The sequence below is a fragment of the Bos taurus genome, chromosome 5 (genome assembly GCF_002263795.3).
Source record: "Bos taurus isolate L1 Dominette 01449 registration number 42190680 breed Hereford chromosome 5, ARS-UCD2.0, whole genome shotgun sequence".
NCBI lineage: Eukaryota > Metazoa > Chordata > Mammalia > Artiodactyla > Bovidae > Bos > Bos taurus.
This window is the reverse complement of record NC_037332.1, coordinates 50,965,047-50,991,104: the sequence shown is the minus strand read 5'-3', so window position 1 is coordinate 50,991,104 and position 26,058 is coordinate 50,965,047. Positions and strand designations below refer to the sequence as shown.

Below are 26,058 nucleotides of genomic sequence, written 5' to 3'. Positions count from 1 at the left end.
GGGAAAGCAGTTTTTAATGCTTTAAAAATCACTTGAATTAATTTTTTTTTTTTTTAAATCTCTGGTAAGTAGAGTAGTGCTTTCAATTTGAATGAAGGGTTTTTATAGATTTGGAAAGTAAGTCATAATATCTATCTTATATAAAAACTATTTGAGGATTTAGATGAATATCAATTTTTTTAATAAATCTAGTAATTTAGAATGCACTAGCAATATTGGCTCTCTTTAAAGGAGCATGTTGTGATACTTTTGTGAATATAAACATTCTTAGTAATCTTACATTGTGAGGTAGCAAGGAGCTGAGCTTCTGCCTCTTATTAACTTCACGCCTTAACTGTTCAAAGCCTCTGTTTCCTTATCTCTAGAACAGGGATGATAATTAATGAATTACTTATTCTTTAGAGCCAGCATACATAGTTTGAATTTTGAGTTGATTTGTCTTACTGTATTATTGAGACCTTTGACTAAATATCTTTCTCCCTTTTTCTCCTTTCTTATAGTTTCCTCTTATTTTCCTTTTTCTCCTCTCATTTCTCTTTTAATCTCTGCCTCTTCTCTTCAGCTTTTCCTCTAATTTCACCTATATCTGTTAAGAAGAAACAGAGCTAGTAGGGTAGAAGACTTTCCAACTGCCTTTCTATCAGATGGGACTCTGGAAATATCTCTGGGCTTCCCCAGTGGCTCAGCTGTAAAGAATCTGCCTGCAATGTAGGAGACCCAGGTTTGATCCCTGGGTTAGGAAGATCCCCTGGAAAAGGGAGTGGCAACCCACTCCAGTATTCTTGCCTAGAGAATCCCCGTGGACACAGGAACCTGGCGGGCTACAGTCCATGGGGTTGCAAAGAGTCAGACATGACTCATGAGTCCACACACAGGCAGGCACTGCCAACTGCCTTTCTATTAGAAGGGACTCTGGAAATACCTTCTACTTTGGCCACTGTTGCTCTTTTGCAAAGGTGAAATCCCCCCTGCCATTTTAAAATAGCTGAACAAGAGGCTATAACTTCTGCTATCTTTCTGAATCTATAGGATTCAGCAGCCAGGATGCTTACAAAATGAGATTGCTATAAATATGATGAATTCCGCAGCTAAACTTGGCAACAATCATGTATTTTGTGTAAATAGAGATTATACCACTTTTCTCCAAAGGAAGTCTTTAAAATCTGTTTTTGTTTTTTTTTGTCTAATGCGGGGGAGGGCTTTTTGTTTGGGAGGCAGATACTTTGAACTATTTTATATTTATGTTATCTAAATATTTGTTGATTTATATTATTTGCACAGTCCCTACTTTTAAGGAGGACTTGAGGCAGCATATTGCCCTTGGATTTCAGCTGTTTCTGTTTTTCTGTTGAAAGCCATATTCTTTGATAGAAGACCTGAAATGTTACAGTACTCATCTCCAGGTCTTTCCTGGCTGTAGTTGATATCCATATGCTTGATGCTTATAGTGATTCAGAGGTCAGTTGAAACATTCTTAATTACACTGTGGGAGTGATTCTAGCCCCTCAGGAAAAAAAAAGAATTATTGTACCCTTGAATTTTGAGACCATTTTCAGTTGCTGCAAATGTGTTTATATTAAATTTAATTTTAAACATTCATTAAATAGTGCAACCAGGGAAGATCAGCTAAACCATGCCACTATTTGGGGAACTATTGCAATATAATATCAACTGCTCCTTTCTGTGAAGTTTAACTAGATGGGAGAAAAATTCCAAAGCTATAATATTGCAATCTTATTCTTTTTATCTAGAAAAATAAAATATTAGGCTTCAGACCCAATTGTGCAAATTGCATTTGCTTTCCAGCTTTTACTACCTCTGTGTCATAATTTTAACACATAACATACAACTCCTGTCTCTTAAGGCGGTTACCATATGGTGTTTATGTCAGACTGGATATATTTATCTAATTTTGTGAGATTCTTTTTTAGCTCCTGACACAGTTCTTGAAAGTAATACTGCTGTTGTTACACTTTCTCCTTGCAATTTTTATGTTATTGAGATATATCAGTTATGTATTATTATCATGAAAGTCTCTTGGCCTCAAACCCAAATTTTCTTTGTGGCCTAGGATAGATTTTTCACAAAAACCACGTAGTTATAGCTGTGATTACATAGCTTCTTAATTTGCCTTACAGTTACCACTCAGCATGATTCTAGGTTTTTAATTATGTTCCAGCAGTACTAGTTTTCTAGTATAAAAGTCACAACCAATTTGAGAGTTTACTTTCAGATATGATAAATTATTCATGTTTTCCTTCATATACTTGGTTGCGTCCTCCTCCTGACGAGGTTCAACACATCAGTGACCTCCCACTCCCATGTCATTGACTCTGTTTAAAAACCAAACATTCGTATCAACTTGGAAAAACTTTTCATAAAATACAATAATGGAGATGTGTTTTTGAGACCTTTTTTGAAACTATTAATATCTGAAACAAAAAGGATATACATCTAGAAAGATATTATGAAACATCTCTTAGTAGTTTAGAAAAAAAGAGTTACAACTTTGTGTTAAAATTGCAGGTCAAGTAGAAAACATAATCCTCATCTCAGGTAGACTCCCTGAATTATCTTTTATGAGCACTCATTTATTTTTAATTTAGTTAAGCTAATTTTGAAACCGCCTACCTATAACAATGCCAGACTATCCCTCTACCTCTCAAAGACAAATAGTTTTAATTTTTTTGAAAACCTGGCTTGTATAATAAATGTATAATACTGAAAGATTCCTCCATAGTATTTACAGAAGTCAAGTGTAGTTGTAAATTTTTCTTTTAATTTTAATCATTTATGGAGGACCTAGTTTGGGTTAGCCAGGGCTTTGCCTATATTATTCCTTTTAATTCTCACAGCAGTTCCTGCAAGGAAGGTATAAATTATACTCATTTTACCAAGGAGGAAGTCAAGATTTAGAGAGTGAAGTGACTTTTACTTAGAGTCACACAGCTGAAGTACATTTATTTCAAAAGCAGTTTTTTTTCCCCCCACACAATGCTAGATTAACATTTTACAGAAAAGTTCTTCAGTCCATTAAAATCCAAGCCTTACTGAAATACATTGAAAATGCTTTTTACATAATTACTATTTCTGTGGGTAGGCATTGCGACAAAAACACTTGGACATAACAGAGAACACTGAAATACTGTGAGGAAAAAGATGTGTCTAAGGACTGTAACCTCCACAGAACACTGAAATACTGTGAGGAAGAAGATGTGTCTAAGGACTGTAACCTCCAGAATGGCACTGGGTTTTTATTTGGTCTGAGAAGAGCTCAAAACATCTTACTGACTTATAGTTTAAGGTATTATAACCAATAGCATAGTGGTTAACAGCCAAGGTTTAGACTAGACTTGCTAGATTCAAATTCCAGCACTCTTAACTTATTGGATGCGTGACCTTGGGTTAATTAACCTGTTTGGGTTTCCTCATCTGAAACATAGAGTCATAGAAGGGTTTAACTCAGAGTTGTTTATTAAAGGATTTTAAAAAGGATTGTTGTAAAGAACTGTTCTGAGTACATGGTAACTGGTGGATGTTAACATGAAGACAAAACAGAAAACTTTTGGCACATGTCATTCAAGAAATGGGCGGAAACCCATACCTTCTCACAGAGGGGTCAGCCTTTTGCTTCACTGGACAACACAGCATATTAAGAATCTACTATGTGTATGTTCATAACTATGTCCTTGCTGAATGGACAGAAGTCTTCGGAAGGGCTCTCAAAGGTGTTTATAGCTAGTTGAAGAAACTGCATACATAAAATAATGCTCAATAGAAAACTATATATGTACTCTTGTGTTGTTAACATTATGTGTTGGGCATTGGATTAGTGTCTGCCCTCACGGAGTTTATAGTTCTGCAGAGAATACAAACCTTTGACAAGTGTGCAGAATATTTTGAAAGACTAGTACAGATTAATTTGGGATCTCAAAATCAGGAATATCAGCGTAGTCTTCTGTGGTTCAGGATATTATTGAAGTTAGTATTCAGAGGCAATGAAAAAGCTCAGTGGTAGAAACAGAACTTAAAATGGGCCTTGTTGGCTGGAAAGGTTTTGGATGGGTCCAAAGGATATTGGAGGGTATTTCAGGTAATGTGAGCAAGGCATATCTCTTGAGATAGCAGGAAACTGATAGAGTAGATTTCAACATGTTTTATAAAGCAAGGTTGACAGTAAAGGATTGAGGCCAACTCATGAAATTCCTTGAAAGCTAAGCAGAATAATTTAGATTTGAGGTGGCAGAAGTCTGGAGTGATTATTTTTAGTAGTAAATTATGAAACTAAAGATAAACGAGTTATAAGCAGGATAAAGTGGAAGGAATATAGAGTAGGGAAGCTAAGACAGGAGGCTGTTGCCATTTTTCTGCTGTGTGGTCATGGTGAAGGCTTGTTAAGCTGGGCGTGCTCACATTTCGAAAGGATGATTAGATTCTGGATACTATGGGTGGAGGCAAAGAACTGAACAGCACATTGTGTCTGGATGATGAATACATGTGTGTCAACGCTGTCAAAAGGTTAATTGTGAAAAGGAAGGAATCTGATACAATTAGTGTAATGATTAAATTTATTTGGAAATCTTAGGCTCTAATGTATCTATAGTAGTGTAGTGCTCATGCTCAATCATGTCTGACTCTGTGCGAGCCCATTGACTGTAACCTGCCAGGCTTCTCTGTCCATGGGATTTTTCAGGCAAGAATACTGGAGTGGGTTGCCATTTCCTTCTCCAGGGAATCTTCCTGACCCAGGGATCCAACCCATGTCTCCAGGGTTTCCTGCATTGGCAGGAAGATTCTTTTACCACTGAAAATGTATCTGTATATACTGTAGAGCAAATAACTATTTGAGGACCATTAGAATATCTGTACCACTATAACAAATGATATCAGCTGTGGTGGAGGATAATGTGGTCCACTGTGCAATGAATCAGCAGTGGGGGGTGCCAGCTTATGGGAACAAGGTGGTGTGAATTAATAATGAAAGTATTAGCTGATTTCCAGATGGTGCTAGTGATAGAGTGTCTCCTGCACTTGCCAATGTAGGAGACATAAGAGACCTGGATTCGATCCCTGGGTCAGGAAGATCCCCTGGAGAAGGAAATGGCAACCCACTCCAATATTCTTGTCTGGAGAAGCCCATGGATAGAGGAGCCTGGAGGGCTACAGTCTATGGGGTTGCAAAGAGTTGAACACAACTGAAGCGACTAAGCATATAAACTTTGTTGTAAGCATCACTGTGATGCCTAGTCAAATTTGTCAGGTTAGGCACTTAATTCCAAGTAGGTTCCATATATACAAAAAATACAAAAATATTGTTAATTGGAAGTAGTTCTGATTGCACATCAAAGGCAAACTTCAGCATTTGCTTTAAAATGCATACAGTAAGCATGACACTGGGATTGGGCAGTTAATGGGCATACCCGTGTATTTTAGGGAATTCCTTAGACAGGACTCCCTGCTTTCACTGCAGGGGCCCGGGGTTTGACTCCTAGTCAGGGAAATAAGGTATCACAAGTGCCACCTGGGGCCAAAAAAACGCCAAGCAAACCAAGTGTATTTCTTAATTTGCATATTACAAATTTTATTTTGAAACATGTTAGGCGGGTTGCTTTTTAATTTGAAACTTTGTTCAATAAATTGTGTTCCAGGCTTCTCTGGTGGCTCAGCAGTAAAAAAAAAAAAAAAAAACCTGCTTGTCAATGCAGGAGACAGGAGTTGGATCCCTGATCTGGGAAGATCCCACATGCTAGGGTAACAAGGACGCCCCGAGGTGACGACCACTCAGCCTGCGCTCTACAGGCGGGCAGCAGTAACCATTGAGCCCACCTGCGGGGATTACTGAAGCCCATAGTATGCCCAGAGCCTGTACTCTACTACAAGAGGAGCCACAATGAGGCCAGGCATGGCAACTATAGAGTAACCCCCGCCCCCTGCAACTAGCGAAAAGCGCGCGCAGCAATAAAAGACGCAGCATAGTCAAATAAAAAAATATTTTTAAAGAAACTGTGTTGTGTCCCATCACCAATACTACATAGAATAGAAATGAAAAGCCACTATTATGTAATCTTTAACTTGCAAAGAGATTCTCTGGATGAGAGGATGTTATCAGAGTTACATTGTGCTGCTTTAAAGGTAGAGAATACTTATTGTTCCCCAAAGCAGTCATATACATGGATGTCCCTTGTGTGTGGTTTGGAGTCTGGACCTTAGCCTTGTGCCTCTCATGAAGGGATCAAAGCCTGCGCAGAGGCAGTCTCAAGTCTGAACACACTCAGTTCCCCCATTCCTTATTTTTCTTATGTGGTCTGGATTTCCAGGAGGGTGATGACTAACAGTACTGCTAGATTTATGTAAAAGTACAGGACACTAGCTATATTCCAAGTTCAAACAATTTTAGTATAGGGGACATACATATACTAAAAAATTATTCGTTTATCGGAAACTCGAATTAGACGTTCTGTGAATCTTAATTGGCAGCCCCTGCTTATTTTTTCTTCGCACCGATTTAACTTCACAGAAAAGTCTCAAAATGGGAGGCAAAAGAAATTCGCCTGGCCCCAAAGAAGATGGAGCTCAGGGTAGTCGGCCTTTTCCCAAACTTGGCCTTTAAAAAAAAAAAAACCCACCCACAAGTCTCAGGAGCCTGCGCATTAAAGCGGGCAGTGCAGCAGCTTTCCCGCCGGTTTTCTGCGGAATGTGGCGCAGCGGCCACGCCGCGGGGTGGAGCGCATGTTGCGGTGTCCTTGCCGGATGCGAAAGGAGGTGCCAGAAACTTTAAACCTCAGCCAGAGTACAACGTGTCCACTTAGACGGCGGTAAGTGCCGCCATTTTCTTTGCGGACAAACACCGGGAGAAGTTAGCGGCCCCACTTTGCCCCGTTGAGCGGCTTGGGGAGCACAGCCCGCGGCCTCAGCACTTTGGTGACGTGGAATCCGGGTTCCCCCTTTGGGGGCTGATTTCTAGTGACACGTCTAATTTTGCCAAGGCGGGGAAAGGGACGCCGCTTCTGCCCCGGATGTAAGATGGCGGCGCGGGGGGGGGGGCCGGCCTGCGGGGCGGTCACGTGGTGGGGAGTAGCGCGCGAGCCTCCTTAAGTGATCTCTATGGTTCGTCCGACTCACTGGAGCAGCGGAGCGCGAGACGGGGCGTGTGTCCGCGGGCGCCGGGCTCCCGTCACTGCCACCCATCCCACAGCCCGGCCCGGTTTCAGTTTTACGGGGCTTTTGTTTGTCTTCTTCTCGCCTCCTGCAGAGGGGCACGGGATTTCCCCGAAGGGTACTGAGGAGCGGGTGGCCTGAGGACTTCCGGGCTGTGCCTGGGTTTTCTGGTCGCGTTGCCGGAGCCGCTGTCCGCCTCTACAGGAAGCGCCCCGGGCGTTCTCCCGCGCGGAGAGCCGGTCCCGCGCGCGTGTGCGGAGAGCGCGGCGCCCGTGGGCCCCAGCCGCCGCCCAGCCCCCACCGCTGGGCGGGGACGGGCGCGGGCGGCACATCCCGGAGACGTGGCGGGAGCGCGGTAGAGACGGCTCGGAGCTCGCGACGGGCGAAGCGCGGGAGCGCTGCTCGCTGCCTCACTGGAATGGTCCGGGTCCCGCACGCGCCGGCTGCGCTTTTGCCGCCCATTTCCTGCTGTCGAGTGGCCTGGGGGACGGCGTCCCCTCGGGGCGGCGGAGGGAGCGGCTGCCTGCGCCAGGACCCCTGCGCATCTTGTCTCTCTCCAGAGCGCTGGTTACGTAGAGGAACCCGGCTCGGCCTCCCCCGGTCGCCGGCGCCGCGAAGATGCCGGGAGCTCCCGGGGCGCGCCCGGTGCGGCCGAGCGGCGCGGCGCTGGGCGGGGTCTGCAGGCGCGGCGCGGCGGGGAAGAGCAGGGGCGCGGGGTTGGCGGCGGCGGCGGTCGAGGAACGACGGAGGAGCACCGGAGTCGCTTCGCTCGCCTCAGCGTGGTCCGGTGCCTCCCCGACACCATGGCCCTGGCTGAGGTAGTAGTTTGTGCTGTTGGTCGGGTTGTGACATTGCCCGCTGTGGAGATAACTGCGCAAGCTACTGCCTTGCTAGTGCTGGTGATGCTCAGCGCCGCGGAGGACAATGGCTGGGAATCCCCTTTGTTTTCCGGGGCGCGGGGGCAGCCCGCGGAGCCCCGGTCTCAGCGGCCGCCACGGAAACCGTTAGTTGCATGGTTTCTCGGAGGGAGGAAGGAATTGCGGGGACAGGGGCGGACAGGGACGTTTGTAAGGCTGGGGGAAGACCTAAATCTCTGGATTCGCTATTTGCTGTTGAAGGAAGGAATGTAATTGAGTAATTGACACAGATAACTTTACCATCCTAAATAATTTGAACGCTTCTTTCAGTAGTTGATGCATGATTTAGTTAGTGCGTATTTTGCTTCATTCTTTATGAATCGGATTTGTGTGAGGTACCTCGTGCAGAACCGGCATGGGGGTAGAATAGTCGACCCATTAAAGTTTATGCCTTAACATTTCGATTTTGTTTATTTGGTATGTTCCCTCTGTAAATCTAAGAGTTTTCAAAATGTAAACCCGAAGCAATTAAAAGTTTCTGTTTAAACTTTGTTTTGCAACTCCTTGAATGAGAAGATTGAATTTATAGTCAAACGCTCTGTTGAGGTTTTTTTTTTTTTTTTTTTTTTTTAATGTATGAGGCAAATAAATTCTTTTAACAGTATGCTGTGTTGTTTTTTTGTTTTCTTTTTTAGTTTACCTTTGGGGGCTCATTGTATGGTGGTGGTGGTTTTTGGCCTTTGATTCTCATGCTATATAGTCGTTGCTCATCAGTGTTGGGGGAAAGGATCCAGGTAGGCGCTAAAAGTGTGGTTTGTGGATACTTTGAGTTTAAAATCTAATATTTTCCATTTTAATTTGTGAGGGACCACTATTCCCTCAGTTTTTAATAAAGAAAGCGTAGTTTGGAAAACTAATGAAATGACTTGGTATTTACTGCGAGATCTGGGTAAAAAATGATTGTACTTTTAAAATTTTAATTTCACTGAGAAAATTAGTGGTAAATTTTAATACTTTCCTTAAAAACAGATCTGGTTTTGATTTGTGTAGAATAATTAACTTTGAATGGTGTAATCACAAGCATTCTATGGTTTAATTTTGGATGCATAATTGAGAAAAATAAGGCAGTTCTTTGCCTAGAAAAAGGCACATTTAAGGAGAAAAATTTTTAAGCCAACTGAATCCTCTTAGTCCCCTCCAGCAGGAGTTTGGTGCTTTCGTAATTCAAAAGTGATCTAATAAGTGTGTCTTGATTTAGTTTGGTTTAGCTTTGAGAGATAACCTTACTCAATCTGATCTGGTCTGTATGGAGCTGCCTTATTGTGGGAAGGACAGGAGAGAACCTTATATTGAATCTTAAAGCGCATAAAATATTTGAACATTGGCTTTTTGAGTTTGCTTACTTTCGATATCAAAGGGCAAAGTAAGTTTAGATTTTATTAAGTGCCAGTTCTTTTAAAGGATGAAAATCTCTGGGTGCTATGTAAAATCTTGATTTACGGGGAAGCTAATAAAATTCTAATTTTCATTTCCCAGAACAGTTCATCCAGGCAACCAAGGTAATCCTCATCCCACAGGTCCTCATCTTTCCCATTATACTGTAGAACATTTTATGGGTGATCAACAGTTGTTAATTTGTACCCAAAAGTGTTACCGATTCTGCCAGTAATTTATTGAACTTGAATAGATCAGCAGGTAGGAAGCTGAAGTGGATGTACAAAGTATTCATAGTTTATCTTTTGCTTTTAAAGTAAATTTCATCCCACATAGTAGGAACATTTTGAGTTGTTGGATATAAAGTACTTCCATATGTTTTTCTTGTTTGCTAAATTACAAAGAAGATACTGCCCCCAGCCAACTTGTTTTTAGTACCATAGTTATATTTCTACCCTAATCTCTAGTTTTAAAAATTAGCCTTTCATGAATTTCACTTTATTATTTCTGTACATTGATGAAAATTAGCTGCTGAACATTTTTACTATTGACAGTTTACTACGAAGATGAATTTGTCTTATCAAAAGTACAACTTTGCAATCGATACTTTTGACATTTACTTGGTGCAATTAACTTTTTTGTTGATCTGTTGTCAAACACTTATTAATTTGTAATAGCAAAAAGCCAGTGATGGGAAAGAATAAAGCAGTATTTTGGGTGTCCTCAATGAGTGCCAGACCAAAGGAAAGCTGAGTTATGGTAATAACATTTTAATAAATGTTGTTTCAAATTATTGGAAATATAGATGTTAATTTTGCGTATGAGACACCTGGAGAAGATTCTTGGGGAAGAGTTCTGTCTTATGCCTTAAAGTCAGAATTCCTGATTCTTAATCTTACATATAAAAATTTTGTTTATAAGCTATTTAAACATGAAATTGCCTTTTGGTAGGTGAGCCAGGGTGCACATAAGACATTGCATCTTGTGGAGTGGGCTCAGAAGAATTTTTGCCAGAGGAACCTGATAGCCGAGATTAGCTCTTCAGTGTGTGGAAACTAGGTGCCAAGAAGACTTCGATTTCTTCATTAACTACCCACTCTTTCTCCCTCTTGTGTGTTATACCCACTACCTCCATAGTGTGGGGTGGAAGAAAGGGATAAGAGATACGACTTTACTTCCCCCAAATTAAGACTCCTTTCTGTAATTTCTGTAACAAAAGAAAAATAGGACAGTCGTCTTCAAAAGTGAATTAGGCCAGATCAGTAATACCCAAGAGGAGAATGATGACCATTGTCATAAAATCTAAAATGTAATTGAAGCCACTGATAGCTAGCTGATTCAGATAGAAATATTAAAACCACTCAAATGATTGTCTAACGCAGTTCACCAAGTATTTTTGTTAGAATATCACTCTGAGGCACTGTGGGAAAAGCACACTAATTGGCTGGATCACTGCCACAAAGGTCAGTGCAGCTAGAAAAGATAGGACCCCAAGTACTTAATAATCAAAATATGGGCAGGAGAGAAGCATTAGTGACCTAGGTTACCTTTTGAGACCTGGCGGGAAAAAAGTGGGTAAAAGAGCTGAGGGGAGAGAAGTACGGAGCACTTAGATAACTGTAACTTAGAGGTTTTGATGTTTGTTGCCTCTAATAGTCATTCTAAGAGTGCAGTTGGAGTCTTCAAGGTGAGCATTACAATTGCGGCTGGCTTACATTTTAGCCATGTATTATCTGCTGTAATATGTGCCGATGTTACCCAAATTTGTTTAAGAGAAACACTTAGTTTTACACGGAATAGAGTGCTTTTTATAATCTGAAGTTGAGAGTTACTTATATTTAGATTTTCACTTTACAGTTAGCTTTCTTTAAAAGCACTGTTGTTCGATACAACAATGGAATTGTGCCTACACAAACTTCTGGACACTAAATTTGTGAATAGGATCCTTTTAAACTGCACATGTGATGCCCAACAGTAAAGATTTGGTTATGAACAAACCAACCTAGGATAGGAGTCTCATGTTGACTTTACAGGTAAGTTCCTAATTCTTTCTTCTTTTTCCACCTCAGCGCTTTCTGAAAATACACTGTTTGCCTTTAGCTGGGTTTCAAATTTTGTTAGTTCTGTTATAATTGAGACTGTCTTATCATGAAGGTCAACGTTTCTCAGAGGCCAAATAGTGTCAAATGTCACAGAAAAGTAAACAAGGAGCTAAAAAGTGTCCACAGACAGTTGCAACTTAGATCATCCATGTAGTTGTAACCCTGTGTTCTCTTTTATAAATAAAAAATCCCTTTGAACTTGAACAAAAAAGTATTAAGATTCAGAGGTTGCTATTTCAATATTCTGCACACAATATACTTTAAAGGCCTTATTAAACAGAAATGTGTTAAAAGATAAGATACAAGGCCTGTGCTAATCATAGTTGTAGTGACACTATTACCCCCAAATGATGGCAGAAAGACCTGAGTGAGCTCTAAAATATGTAAGTCAATGGAAACCTTTTTCTATTTCTTTAAAAAATAACTTTGCATTTGTTTAATAAGACCAGGTTAATTGTCAATGAGAATAAAAATCCTATATGCCTTTAATTTTTTTAGTGACTGAAACTCATGCAGAATATATATATTCTGGATAAATTTAACTCATTCATTTTATTAACAAATACATTGAGTGCCTACCATGTACCAGGCAACTGGGGATACCCAATAGACTAAATGAATGAACCTCCACCCTTAATGGAATGTGTATTTAAACAGGGATGCGCTTGTCTATAATGGTAACAATATGTAATACGCACTGTCTGTGGGCCTCTTGGGTTTTTTCAAATTTGAGTTCCACTTGTGTACCTACTCTAGAGCCTTGCTCCAGGACCACTGGTGTTACTGTGGTTGTGTGTATGTGTTTTCCCATTTTTAAAATAATTTTATCTGCATTTAAAAACAAAATAGTCCCAGTAGAGCATCGCCAACTGTACTGTCAGACTGTGCAGTCTTTACGTTTCTCCACCAGATTAATGAGACATCACATTTTTTGATGTACCTCAGCATTGTGAGGTCAAAGAAGCAAGAGCGCACTGTGAGCAGGATATTGAGTTGGCCGTATAGATCCTGTACCTCAAGAGCAGACGTGTGGGGTTCTTTTAATGCCACAGGCAATGGAGAGCCAATTATGAGCCTTGCTGGGATGGAGTACAGAGAAGAGTCAAGCATTTATCCTGCCTTTTCCAAATTACACCTCAGGGTAACTACATAGTTGTGAGGGAAATTTTCTCATTATAAAATAATTCCAGCTTAAAAATACAGTATAATAGAAATAGGACCTCAACATTTTGCAGCAGTAATGAAATAATCAAGTGAGGCCTCAATGACTCTTCACTAAGTGAATGCTGGTGGGGAGCAGTTTAATGCATGGATCAGGCTGATAGCACCTGAACCCACTGATCAGCCTTAGCGTTACAGTAACAGAACTATAAACATTCTGTGCTTGCTGAAGTTATACCACAGAAGTGCAGAGTGCCATCCATGAAGGTCAAATAATTGAACTTGACTCTCAAACGTTTAAATCTGACTACCAGTTATAAGAGACTTAAGATACAGAGGAACATGTTAAACCACCACTGGATGCAGTTGGCAAAATCCACACTAGAAAATTCTAGAAGACAAATGACCTGGTATTTTTAAGTAAACTGCAAGAAAAAAAGAATTTATAGATTATCATGGACTTCAGAAACAATTATAGCTCTTAAAGTAAATCATTAAGCTTTCTAGTTATACATGCAACATAGGAGATTACATGAAATAGGAAATACATTAAAACCAAGAAGAGTTTATATGGGTGAGATGTGGAGAATAATGAGCTTTTATGTACTTGGTGTTATTTTCTGATGCTTTTCTTCTGGTCTCTCTGTATTTTTTATAGTTTAAGGAAAACCTTTGTGAACTAAGGGGCATATCTTCAAAGGTTCCAATATGAAGAGATGAGTGGTATCAACGTCTAACTCCTTCATGCCCATAACTGACAGCATTCTGGATAGCACCTAAGATGTTCTGGGCTGAGCTCAGTACCTAGTGGGCCCTTTGAGGCATTTCTAACCTCACTTCTGTATCTTTTTCTTAAGTGCTCACCAATTATGACTCTTCCATTTTTTCTCTGTCCTCTTGTTAGCTCAGTCTGCATCTTGCGTATTCAATCCACTGTTTGCTTTCTTAAAATTGAGATGTGACGGACATTCTAGTTTCAGGTGTTCAACAAAGTGATTTGATGTTTGTGTGTCCTGGGCAATGATCACCACAGTAAGTTTAGTTAACATTCGTCACCACATACCATTACAGAACTTTTTTTCTTCTGATGAGAACTTTTTAGTATTTACTCGTAGCAACTGTCACATATGCAGTACAGTATTATTAACTGTAGTCAACATACTGTATATTACATCCTCATGAGTTATTGGCTTTATAATTGGAAGTCTGTACTTTTTGACACCCTTCACCCATTTTGTCCTCCCCCCACCCCCTGCCTGTGGCCATCACCAACCTCTTCTCTGTATCTCTGAGCTTGGTTTTTGTTTTCTGGTTTTTTTTGATTCCACAGATAAGTGAGATCATATTTGTCTTTCTCTGTCTTATTTCACACAACATAATGCCCTCAAGATCATTCATGTTGTCGCAGATGTCACGACTGCATTCTTATTTATGACTGAATAGCATTCCATTGTGTATACATGCCTCACCTATTTGTCCATCCATCCATCAGTGGACACTGGTTGTTTTTGCGCCTTGGCTGTTGCAAATAATGCTGCAGTGAACATGGCAATGCATATATCTTTTTCAGTTAGTGTTTGCTTTTTCATCGAGCTGCTTAAAAACACTTAGCCATCAATTGCAAAGTATAGGACTTCTTTAAATCCTGACTTGATCAAAGCCAGCTGTAAAAATATTCCTGAGACAACTGGAGTAATTTAAATATTGACTGATTATTTGAAGTTAAAAGAACTGTTGACACTTGATGAAGGTATTATGGTTGTGTTTCTTTTTTCAAAATTCTTTTAGCATATACATAATGAATTTACCAATAAAAAAGATATGATGTATAGAATTTGCTTTATGTTTCAAAATAATCCTGGTGTAGGAGGGGGTGTACGTATGGGTGGGAGTATGGGTGAAGATTGCTCTTGTACTAATACAGTGGAAGTTCACACATGCTTACAATGATACCATTGTTTAAATATATCTACTATAGTCTGTTGTTGTTGTTCAGTTGTGTCCGACTTTGTGATCCCATGGACTCCAGCATGCCAGGCTTCCCTGTCCTTCACTGTCTTCCAAAGTTTGCTGAAATTCAAACTTTGAGTCCATTGAGTCAGTGATGCCATCCAACCATCTTCCTCTGTCACCTCCCCGTCCTGCCCTCAGTCTTTCCCAGCATCAGGGTCTTTTCCAGTGAGTCTCTTCACTCTCTGCGTCAGGTGGCCAAAGTTACTGGAGCATCAGCATCAGTCCTTCCAGTGAATATTCAGGGTTGATTTCCTTTAGGATTTACTGGTTTGGTCTCCTTGTTCTCCAAGGGACTCTCAAGAGTGTTCTCTAGAACCACAATTCAAAGGCATCAATTCTTCCGTGCTCAGCCTTCTCTATGGTCTAACTCACAGCCCTACATAACTACTGGAAAAGCCATAGATTTGACTATGCAGACCTTTGTTGGCAAAGTGATGTTTCTGCTTTTTAATACACTGTCTAGGTTGGTCATAGCTTTTCTTCCAAGGAGCAAGCGTCTTTTATTTCATGGCTGCAATCACTGTCCACAGTGATTTTAGAGCCCAAGAAAATAAAGTCTGTCACTGTTTCCACTTTTTCCCCGTCTATTTGCCATGAAGTGATGGGACCGGATATCACGATCTTAGTTTTTTGAATGTTGAGTTTAAGCCAGCCTTTTCACTCCTCTTTGACCTTCATCAAGAGGCTCTTTAGTTCCTGTTTGCTTTCTGCCAGTGGAGTGGTGTCATCTGCATATCTAAGGTGGCTGATATTTCTCCCAGCAGTCTTGGTTCCAGCTTGTGATTCATCCAGCCCAGGCTTGTGCATTATGTACTCTGCATGTAAGTTAAATAAGCCTGGTGACAATATACAGCCTTTCCCAATTTTGAACCATCCATTGTTCCATGTCCAGTGCTAACTGTTGCTTGTCCTGCATATAGGATTCTCAGGAGACAGACAAGGTGGTCTGGTATTCCCATATCTTTAAGATTTTCCACCGTTTGTTGTGATCCACACAATCAAAGGTTTCAGCACAGTCAATGAAGTACAAGTAGATGTTCTTTGGGAATTCCCTTGCTTTTTCTGTGATCCATTGGCAATTTGATATCTATCATAATTAAACCTAATAATTATGTTAGAATTCAGAAGGCATGTGTTTAGAACCTGCACTGTGAAGTACTTTGTAAAATACTTGCTTTAATGTTATTCTAATTATTAATAACGTTCTATTTTAAATACTGGTATTTTGCTAGTTCCATGTCTTTTTTGAGACGTATGCCTTGTTAATAGCATACTTAAAAAAATCTGAAAAGCTTATTCTAAAGCTAAAGAAATTTACTAAAAAAAATTTAGTTTTGGCTTGAACTATGTTCTGTAAGCTTAGTCCTATTTATCATTTTAAATGATTGTGCTGTGCTTAGCCACTCAGTTGTGTCTGACTCTTTGTGACCCCTTGGACTGTAGCCTGCCAGGCTCCTCTGTCCATGGGGATTCTCCAGGCAAGAATACTGGAGTGGGTTGCCATGCTCTCATCCAGGGAATCTTCCCAACCCAGGGATCAAACCCAGGTCTCCCACACTGCAGACAGATTCTTTACCATCTGAGCCACCAGGGAAGCCCATGAATACTGGAGTGGGTAGCCTATCTTCCTGACCCAGGAATCGAACCGGGGTCTCCTGCATGACTGGCAGATTCTTTACCGACTGAACTTTTAAATGATAGCTGTAATAATTGTTCTGGCATTTTAATAGATTTTTGTGTTTCTGTTGACTTAAATGATGATTTTAGTGTTCTTTTTAACTGTCACTGTCTCTGTATTTTATCTGTAGAATACAGTGTTCCTACTAATACATGTTAACACTTAGCAGTTATGTGATCGTGCTTCTACATATATCACTATGTTTTTTAAAATTGTATTGAAGTAAATTGATTTACAAGGTTGTATTAACTTCTGTTGTACAGCAGTGAATCAGGGATATGTATGTATATACACACATACATTCTTTTTGGTATTCTTTTCATTATAATTTATCACAGGATATTGAATGTAGTTCCCTATGCTATACAATAGGGCTTTATTGTTTATCCATTACTATAAATAAGAGTTTGCATCAGTATATCTCAACTCCCAGCCCTGCCCTCTGCTACCCTCCACTCTTGGGCAACCACAAGTCTCTTCTCTATCCGTAAGTCTGTTTCTATTTTGTAGATATGTTCATTTCTGTTGTGTTTTAGATTCCACATATAAGTGATTGCATATGATAAATACCATAAATACTGTCTTTTTCTTTCTCTCTTCACTTCATACGATAATCTCTAGGTCTATTCATGTTGCTGCAGCTGGCATTCATTCATTCTGCTTATGGCTGAATAGTATTCCAATGTCTGTCTGTGTGTGTGTGTGTGTGTGTGTGTGTGTGTGTGTGTCTACACACCACATCCTCTTTATCCATTCATCTCTATGGACATTAGGTTGTTACCATGTCTTGGCTATTGTCACTACTTCTGTAGGAACATGTAGGGGAGGCAAATAGATCTTTTCAAGTTGATATATACTGAGGAGTGGGATTGCTGGATTATATGACAACACTATTTTCAGTTTTTTGAGGAACTTCCAACTGTTTTCCATAGTGGCTGCAGCAGTTTTACATTCTTACCAACAGTGTAGGAGGGTTCCCCTTTCTCCACATTCCTTCCAGCATTTGTTATTTGTAGACTTTTTAATAATGGCAGTTCTGACCAATGTGAGGTGATACCTCATTGTATTGAACAGTTTTGATTTGCATTTATCTAATAATTAGTGATGCTCTCTGAGCATCTTTTCATGTGCCTATTGGCCATCTGTACATATTCTTCAGAGAAATGTCTATTTAGGTCTTCTGCCCATTTTTTGATTGGCTTGTTTGGTTTTTTTGTTATTGAGTTCTGTGGGTCGTTTCTATATTTTGGATAATTAAGCCCTGAAAATATTTTCTCTCATTCTGTAAGTTTTCTTTTCATTTTGTTTATGGTTTCCTTTGCTGCAGATAGTGTTGTTATTAATCTAGTAATCTGAATGATTTAACAGGGTTATTCTTGATTTGGATACATTAGCACACCGAAAAAGGTAAAAATAAATTATAGCCAACAGTTTGTTTTGGGTTTGAAAAAACAATGATTTTGCATTTTACTAGCATAGAAATGATGTTATTGAATATCTACTATGTGCCAAGGATATACACATGTAGAATGAATAGTATAATAGTGAAGGGAAAAGGTTTATTAAAGCATTATTGTACAAATAAACTCTTTAAATTTAGAAAGATCATCACTGTTATATAGGATGTATACTTTAAAAAACAAAACCTAATGGCTTTTTAGTTTAGTACCTCTTGCTCTGAGCATACTTAGTGAACCACCACTGGTTTCCCCTGCTATCCAAAAGCAGAGCTTTCCTCTGAACCTTTTGCAAGCCAAAATGGTAATGGTGTAAAGCAAAGAAGCAATTTTCTCCTTTGTAAAAGTGAAAATCCTCTTCAGATTTCTTTTGGTTAGCAAAAACAAGTACTAGTCAAGGCCTTTCATAATAGCAAAGGGGGGTTAATTTTACCTGTATCTGGATTCATTGGTTTGAGACTTGAAACTTAGCTATGACCTTATTTACAGTAAAGAATCTGCCTGCAATGCAGGAGACCCTGGTTTGATTCCTGGGTGGGGAAGATCTCCTGGAGAATGGAATGGCTTACCTACTCCAGTATTCTTGCCTGGGAAATCCCGTGGACAGAGGAGCCTGGCGGGCTATAGTCCTTGGGGTCACAAGAAGTCAGACATGACTGAGCAACTAACACTTTATATACTGAATACATAGGCATTTTCAGTTTTAATCCTGGGACTGCAATTATTTTAATGATAATTACTATTTCTGTTGATATTTCAGCTTCTAATACTTGATCCTCTGATGAGTGTCCATGAGCGCTGCTGCATTCATTTTGCTTGCGTTGACTGAATATTCTTTTAAGTTCTTGCTAATTCTGCATTGTGAGTTTGACTTTACCATTATTGTTGAGTTTGGCCTTACATTTTGATAAGGAATCAAAGCCACCATTTCACCAGTTAGGCATTCACCAGTGGCTGACTTTATTTTTGGGGGCTGCAAAATCACTGCAGATGGTGACTGCAGCCATGAAATTAAAAGACGCTTACTTCTTGGAAGGAAAGTTATGACCAACCTAGACAGCGTATTACTTTGCCAACAAAGGTCCGTCTAGTCAAGGCTATAGTTTTTCTAGTAGTCATGTATGGATGTGAGAGTTGGACTATAAAGAAAGCTGAGCACGGAAGAATTGATGCTTTTGAACTGTGGTGTTGGGGAAAACTCTTGAGAGTCCCTTGAACTGCAAGGAGATCAAACCAGTCCATCCTAAAGGAAATATAGTCCTGAGTGTTCATTGGAAGGACTGATGTTGAAGCTGAAACTCCAGTACTTTGGCCACCTGATATGCAGAGCTGACTCATTGGAAAAGACCTTCATGCTGAGAAAGATCGAAGGCAGGAGGAGAAGGGGACGACAGAGGATGAGATGATTGGATGGTATCACCAACTCAATGGACATGAATTTGGGTAAACTCGGGAGTTGGTGATGGACAGGGAGGCCTGGCGTGCTGTGGTTCATGCAGTCTCAAAGAGTCGCACACGACTGAGCGACTGAACTGAACTGAACTGAGTAGTCAAGTCCTACCATAAACAGGGATTCAGGGAGCAGAAAGATCCTCCACCTGCTTTTACCCACCCTTCCCAGGAAGTCACACACCCTAAAAACATGTTATCCCAAAAGATATTATGCAAGTTCCAAAATGACCTCTGGGCATTTTGGTACAACATCCATCTTTTTTCCTTATCATATACTCCTCCCTCCCTCCTTTCCTTTTCCCCTTAATTAGTAGAATAATTTCTGTGTGACTGGCAAAAAATAATACTTTCCTTTTCCAACAGCCATTGTTAGTTGTGATATAGTATAAAGGTAGTATATTGTGATGAGATTTCCAGTCTTCTATATTTTTTTAATGTAAGAAAATAAAAACAAGTACTCTGGATCCATATACAGCAACGTGCCATAGGGATGAAGAGTACTAAGCAATCAGTTTCCATCAGGATTGTGATCAAGGGATAAGTACAAGAGACATGAGGTGTAGGCATATTTTCAATATGTCAAGAAAGAAGAAATGGGCATTTCTGGATATAAGAACAACATGGCAAAAGTTATGGGCACATAAAAAGGCATGGACTTTCAAGGAATGTATGGTCTGATTTAGATGTTAGGATGTGGGACCTGGGGCATGGATGATGGTGTAGACAAACAGGCTGGAAATAGAATGACATACAAGAGTAAGGAGTTTTGACTGTTCTTTTTTTAAATTGAGGTATAATTGACATTTAACTTTAGTTAGAAGTGTGCAGCATAATGATTTTATATATATTGCAGAATGATCACAATAAGTCTAGTGAACATCCATCACCACACAGTTACAGTTTTTTTCTTATGAGAACTTTTAAGATCTTTGCAACTGTCAAGTAACATACAGTACCGTTGACTTTAGTCACCATGCTGTACATTACATGACCATGACATAATTGTTTTCTAACTGGAAGTCTGTACCTTGACCACGTTCACCTCATTTCCCCCACCCCTTGCCTAGGATAACTACCTATCTGTTCTCTGTTTCTATAAATTCAGTTGTTACTTCATTGTATTTGTAGATTCCACATATAAGTGAGACCATATGGTATTTACTTTTCTCTGACTTATTTCACTTAGCATAATGGCTTCAAGGTCCATCCATTTTATTAGGTGGGATTTCATCCTTTTTTATTGCTGAATAATATTCCATTGTATTTTTATTTATATACTACATTTTCTTTATCCATTTAATCATTGATGAAGACTTAGTTTGTTTTCATATTTTGACTATTGTAAATAATGCTGCAGTATATGTGGGGGTTCATATTATGTTTTTTAAAAATGTATGTCTTCATTTATTTATATCTATAATGAAGAAACTAGATTAAATCATTGCATATTATTTTTTTAAGTGTTTTAATTTCCTTCAGATAAATACCCAGAAGTACAGTTGCTGGAATTTGTAGTTCTATTTTTCATTTTTCTATACTATTTTCCATAGTGGCTGTATCTGTTAACACCCTTTCAGATATATGATCTGCAAGTGTTTTCTCCCATTTGGTAGGCTGCCTCTTTGATTGTTCTTTAGGGATAAGAAACATTTTATGTTTTTTGAGGAGAGAGATTACGCAAGGGGTAAAGAAACATCACACACAAAAAGCCTGAGGAAGGTGGGAAGAAGGCTTGCTTGTTAATGAGAAGATGAAAATGTTGGCAGGTGGATAGAGGAAGAATGAGAGGGAATATGGAGGTTCAGAATTGAATGTATAATAGAAAAGGAATAATTGGGCAAGAGCCTGTGTTATTATAGCATCTACTCTGTTTTTGTGAGGAGACGCTATATGTTGAAAGCATCCTAGCAGTGTTTGCTGTTTTATCTATGACACCATCTGAAAACACATTTGAAAGTGCTTTAGAATAGGGATCAACAAACATTTCCTGAAAAGGCCTGATATTAAATATTTTAGACGATGTGGGTCAAATATAGTCTCTGTTGTATTTGCTACTGCTTCTCCTCCTTTGCTTTCTTCTTTTTCTCTTCTTCCTTTTCCTCCTTTTCCCTCTTTATAAAATCATTCTCAGTTCATGGGTCATACTAAAAACAAGCCATGGGCAGGATTTGGCCTGTAGGCCATAGTTTGCTGACCCCTTCTTTAGAACTTAGCTATCCTAATGGAACATTTGGTTTCACTCCCACCCCACTTTCTCTCAGTAAGTGATGAAACAAATAGGTCTTTGTGGAGAATAAAATGTTGGGATAATTTAATGTATTTGAATGTATGTGACCCTTGATCTGCTTTTGAGCACCATCGCTCAGATTTGTGATGGTAGCCTAGGTTCTCAGTCTCTTGACCCTAATGGCATGTATATACTGCCCCAACAAATAATACATGATAGAAATGTCACTGCATGGCTTCTGAGAACAGGGTGGTAAAAAGTGATATTGCTTCTGTCCTTCCCTTCTTTCCCCACATACTTCTGGAGCTCTAAGCTGCCATGTAAAGCCACCCTAAAGTTTCCTTGCTGAAAAGGCCATGGGGAAGTCACACAGTCATAGGGAGAGTTGTCTGAGGAAACCCAGCTGTGCCTGCCCCCAGCTATTTTTAAGTCTTCTCAAACTAGGCCTCATGCATATGAATGAGCAAGTACCAGATGATTCCAGTGCCAGCTACCATCTGCTGCAAGCTCTTGAGATACCCTAAAGCAAGAACCATCTAGGCTAGTTTAGTAAAGCCTCAGAGCCATGAGAGATAATAATAAAATTGTGGTTGTCTTAAGCCAAAGTTTTGGCGTAATTTGTTACATAACAGTAGGTAATCAGAAGTGGTTGGGGAACCTGGAAATGGAGTATTACTATAACAAAACCTAAAATGTATGGCAGTGGCTTTGCAACTGAGCTGCCCACATACGTTGGAAGGGCCTTGAAGAGACTAGTAGCAGAAGTCTGATGGATCTTGAGGTTGTCAATAGGGCTTAAAGGAAAGTGAAGAAAAAATGATTAATACTGGAAGAAAAGCCCTAGTTAATAAAACCGTTACCTGTGATAATGTAGAAATATTAAATACTTAATGAGCCAGTGGATCAGCCTGAACAATTTTCAAGCTAAAGTTTTAAAGTTTCAGCTGGTTTCATTTAGCTGATACCATGAAATACAGATAATGATGAGCTGGAGAAGAAATTACTCAGTTTTCAAGCAAAATTTTGAGGAATATAAAAGTCAGAACTTCCTGTGTTAGAAAAGAAAATCCTTTTCTGATGACCATTCTCTTGCAGCAGAATGTTCTCAAAGTAAAACAAAAACAAAAAAAACTGGCCTCAGGACAAAAATCAAATTCAGAGCTCTGTCACGAAAATTCTCAAGATAAAAATAAAGCTAAGGATTTGACTGTGAAATCCTTTATTAAGACCCCAGAAAAATTTAAGGTGGTGCCTGACAGGGAGCTGCAGCTAGACAAGAATTGTTGATTTGGTTTTTGTCTAATGAAATAAACCCTAGTGAAATCAATGAGTCATAAGAAACTTACAAAGCTTTTAAGGAAAGTATATTGCAGAAATACTTGCAGCCTCAGCTATAAGAAACAGAGATGGCTTCAAAACAAAAATATACTTTCAGATCCTAGAAATTCTATAGGCAGAAAGCAGGCTCACCAAACTACTGAACTTAAAATGTGGGCTATATTTTATAGACTAGGAGGAATAACTTAGAGGATGGAGTGAAGAGCTGAGGAGAATCATTGCAGGGACTAGAAATGAACCCTCATCAAGGAATGGGCAACATGCGTCCAGTCAGCTTTGCTATGGACAAGAGACTGCTGTGCCTTTCGTTTTCTCCCTCTTTGAGTGGAAGTATTCATAGTGATTACCCTCTGCCATCTACCCATCATGAATATTGGGTGTGTGGGGGACACAGTTTATCTCTCTAGCTCATGAGTGTTTAGACCTAGAGGAATGGTACTCTTCATTTGGGAAAAGGTTCTATTTTTACTGCTTTTCTTTCTGTTTTTTTTGTAATTTTAAATCATAAAATACATTTGAATTTAGCTTAAATGGCTGTAAATAAGCCTATCATCTTGAATGCACCAAAATTCCCTTACCATTTCGAATCTTATATTTTAATATGTGCTAAGTAACGAACACAGGGCCTCCCGTGTGTGCAATTGTTCTTTTGTAAATGCTGGTTTGCTTTAGCACTCTTGCCTGTTGATGACATTGTCTTTACCCATGGCATCCAGTTCCCTCACGCTGATCTCTCGTTCACCAAAGCCCTCTACCCCTACAACCCCTCCTCCACCCCACCAGGCCTCTCCATATGCTCCACTCCTGACTTTTTCAGGCATTTTACTGTCATCCAAACTCTGAACTTGCCTACCTTATTTTTCAAAGATTTGCAGAGTGACTAGGCAATTGTCATGAATAATGAAAGTAAAATAAAGTGTTAATTGTTTAGTCATGCCCAACTCTCTGCGACTCTGTGGACTATAGCCAACCAGGGTCCTCTGTCCATGGAATTCTCCAGGCAAGAATACTGGAGCAGGTAGTAATTCCCTTCTCTAGGGGATCTTCCCAACTCAGGGATCGAACCTGGGTCTCCTGCATTGCAGGCAGATTCTTTGCCATCTGAGCCACCAGGGAAGCTCAACTACAGTGTTAACACAGAAAATTTACTTGGATGATTGAAGTAGCAACCTTCAGTGTTTACCCTGTGGCATTAGTTGAAATTTCAAGCATTTTTTTGTAGGCCAGCTGAGTCCATTTTAGGTAAGGACCCTCAAATTGATCCTCAAGTAATGACATTCATATTCTTTTCTAATAGAGAATGGCCATCTGTTAGGGATATAGTATAGGGTAGAACACTATGCTAAAATCTGTCCTGGTCCCACTCCATCTGTAAAGCTTGGAGTCTTAAGTTCATATGTATCTTTGGTCTCTGCCCCAGCATTTTGTAGAGAATTCTCATCTAATTAATATTAATGTCAATAGCAACATTGAAGAGGAAAACCTAAAAGGAAGAGAATTTTGAAAGAAGGAGTGCTGGGAAAGAGGAGGGCAGTTTTATCTGAATTGTTTTGCCTTGGAAAATTGCTGGTGTAATTCTGTGAGTTAGTGAGTATGTGTACATAAATATGCATTTCTTTATTTAACCAGTATTAACGAGCATCACTGTGTGATTCCTGCAGTATACTAGCTTCTGTGTTGTCATTCAGTCACTAAGTCATGTCCAACTCTTTGTGACCCCATGGACTGTGGCCACCGAGAAGCCTGGCAGGCCACAGTCCATGGGGTTTTTCACGCAAGCATACTGGAATAGGTTGCCCTTTCCTTCTCCAGGGATTGAACCTGGATCTCTCCTCCCTGCCCCACCACCCCCGCCAGACCCCTAGCAAGCAGATTTTTGCCACTGAGTCACCAGGGAAGCCCACTAGTTTATGTGGATAAGATAAATTAGGGAGGTCACTTATTCTGTTAGACTGGCTCCAACAGCAGTTGGGTGGTGTGCGCTGTGTGGGGCCTAGGAGATGCTCGGATTTACCATTCCTTATATGGAAGGTTTCTGCATAGGATCAGAATTCATATGCATTCTCAGCTTTAAACATAAAACTGAATTTTCAGGGAAATTGAATTCCATCCACAGTAATTTTTGATTCTGTAAATAAAAAGCTTGCAAAGTCTTAATAAAAAGGAAACCATCTAACCTTAAAAATGAATTTATTACTAAGTGAATTTAACTCACAAAAGGAATTTTCCATAATATTTAGACTTTTGTTGGTTTTGGCTTTGTTTGTTTCTTATTAACATTTATAGTTGTTTGGTCTGGTCAAATATTGAATTTGAGTTCAAAGATATATCTCCTCTGAGGATGCAGTCTAACGAGGCCAAGTAAATAATCGGAAAAAAATAAGTTTCCAAGTTTTAAGGGCAGTACTCTTTCCATGGCAAACAGCATGTCTCACTTTTTCAGTCATCTGCAAAATTGGGCTACTCATTCCTACACAAGTGAATGTGCTGATTTCTGTCTTTTTCTTTCCCGCTTATCCCCCACCCTTCTTTGCTCAGTTTCCACTTTCTTTCCTCTTGATGTTTGCCTCATCTCTTCCTGTGTAATATATGGCCACGTCTTTGGGGAGCAGCAGCGTGGCATCAGAAACAAGGGGAGCCCTCGCAGTTACATTCTGCAGGCTCATCATGGGGCTCCAGGCAGGTCACTAATCGTGAAATGGGGGAGTCAGTGCTGGCTGGGTGTTAGTTGATTGAGGTGGCGTGGACAGAACCTGGGGACTTCAGGGCCCTGTCAGTGGCCCTTCAACATATTTCCATTGCTGTCACTTAACTTACAGGCATGCGTGATCCAGCAGTCAGTTATTCTGTGCAGGAGGGAGCAAGGGCTTTAAATCAGGTGGCCAGAGGGTTATTTCTCTGCTGTTTAACAGCTGTATGACCTCAGGTGAGTTTCTTAATCTCATTTATCCTCAATTTCCTTGTTTGTAATACCTCCCATGAAAGGTGGTTCTGAGGATCACAGATAATATAACATAAAATACCCAGCAAAGTCCTGACACAAGGAAGTTGTTTATAAATAGTAGCTATTGATGTTTTAAGTAGGCTAAAAGGTCTCTTTCACATGCTTTTACAGTCATTTAATCTCAATCTCTCTTTCACAAACACACACATACAACAGTTACCATCCTAAGCTCCTCAA

General features: G+C 39.8%; 1 non-coding gene and 1 pseudogene across 2 annotated transcripts in view; both read left to right on the top strand.

Annotated features, from left to right (window-relative positions):
- The first annotated feature begins 7,120 nt into the window (after positions 1-7,120).
- Positions 7,121-26,058, top strand: part of LOC132345292 (cyclin-dependent kinase 2-like) — a 42,204-nt pseudogene continuing 23,266 nt past the window's right edge. The window contains exon 1 of the transcript XR_009494525.1: positions 7,121-26,058. This exon is cut by the window's right edge and continues 23,266 nt beyond it. The product of XR_009494525.1 is annotated as a cyclin-dependent kinase 2-like (transcript).
- MIRLET7I (microRNA let-7i) lies at positions 7,968-8,051 on the top strand. Its single transcript, NR_030944.1, has one exon. It is a non-coding gene; the product is annotated as a microRNA let-7i (primary transcript).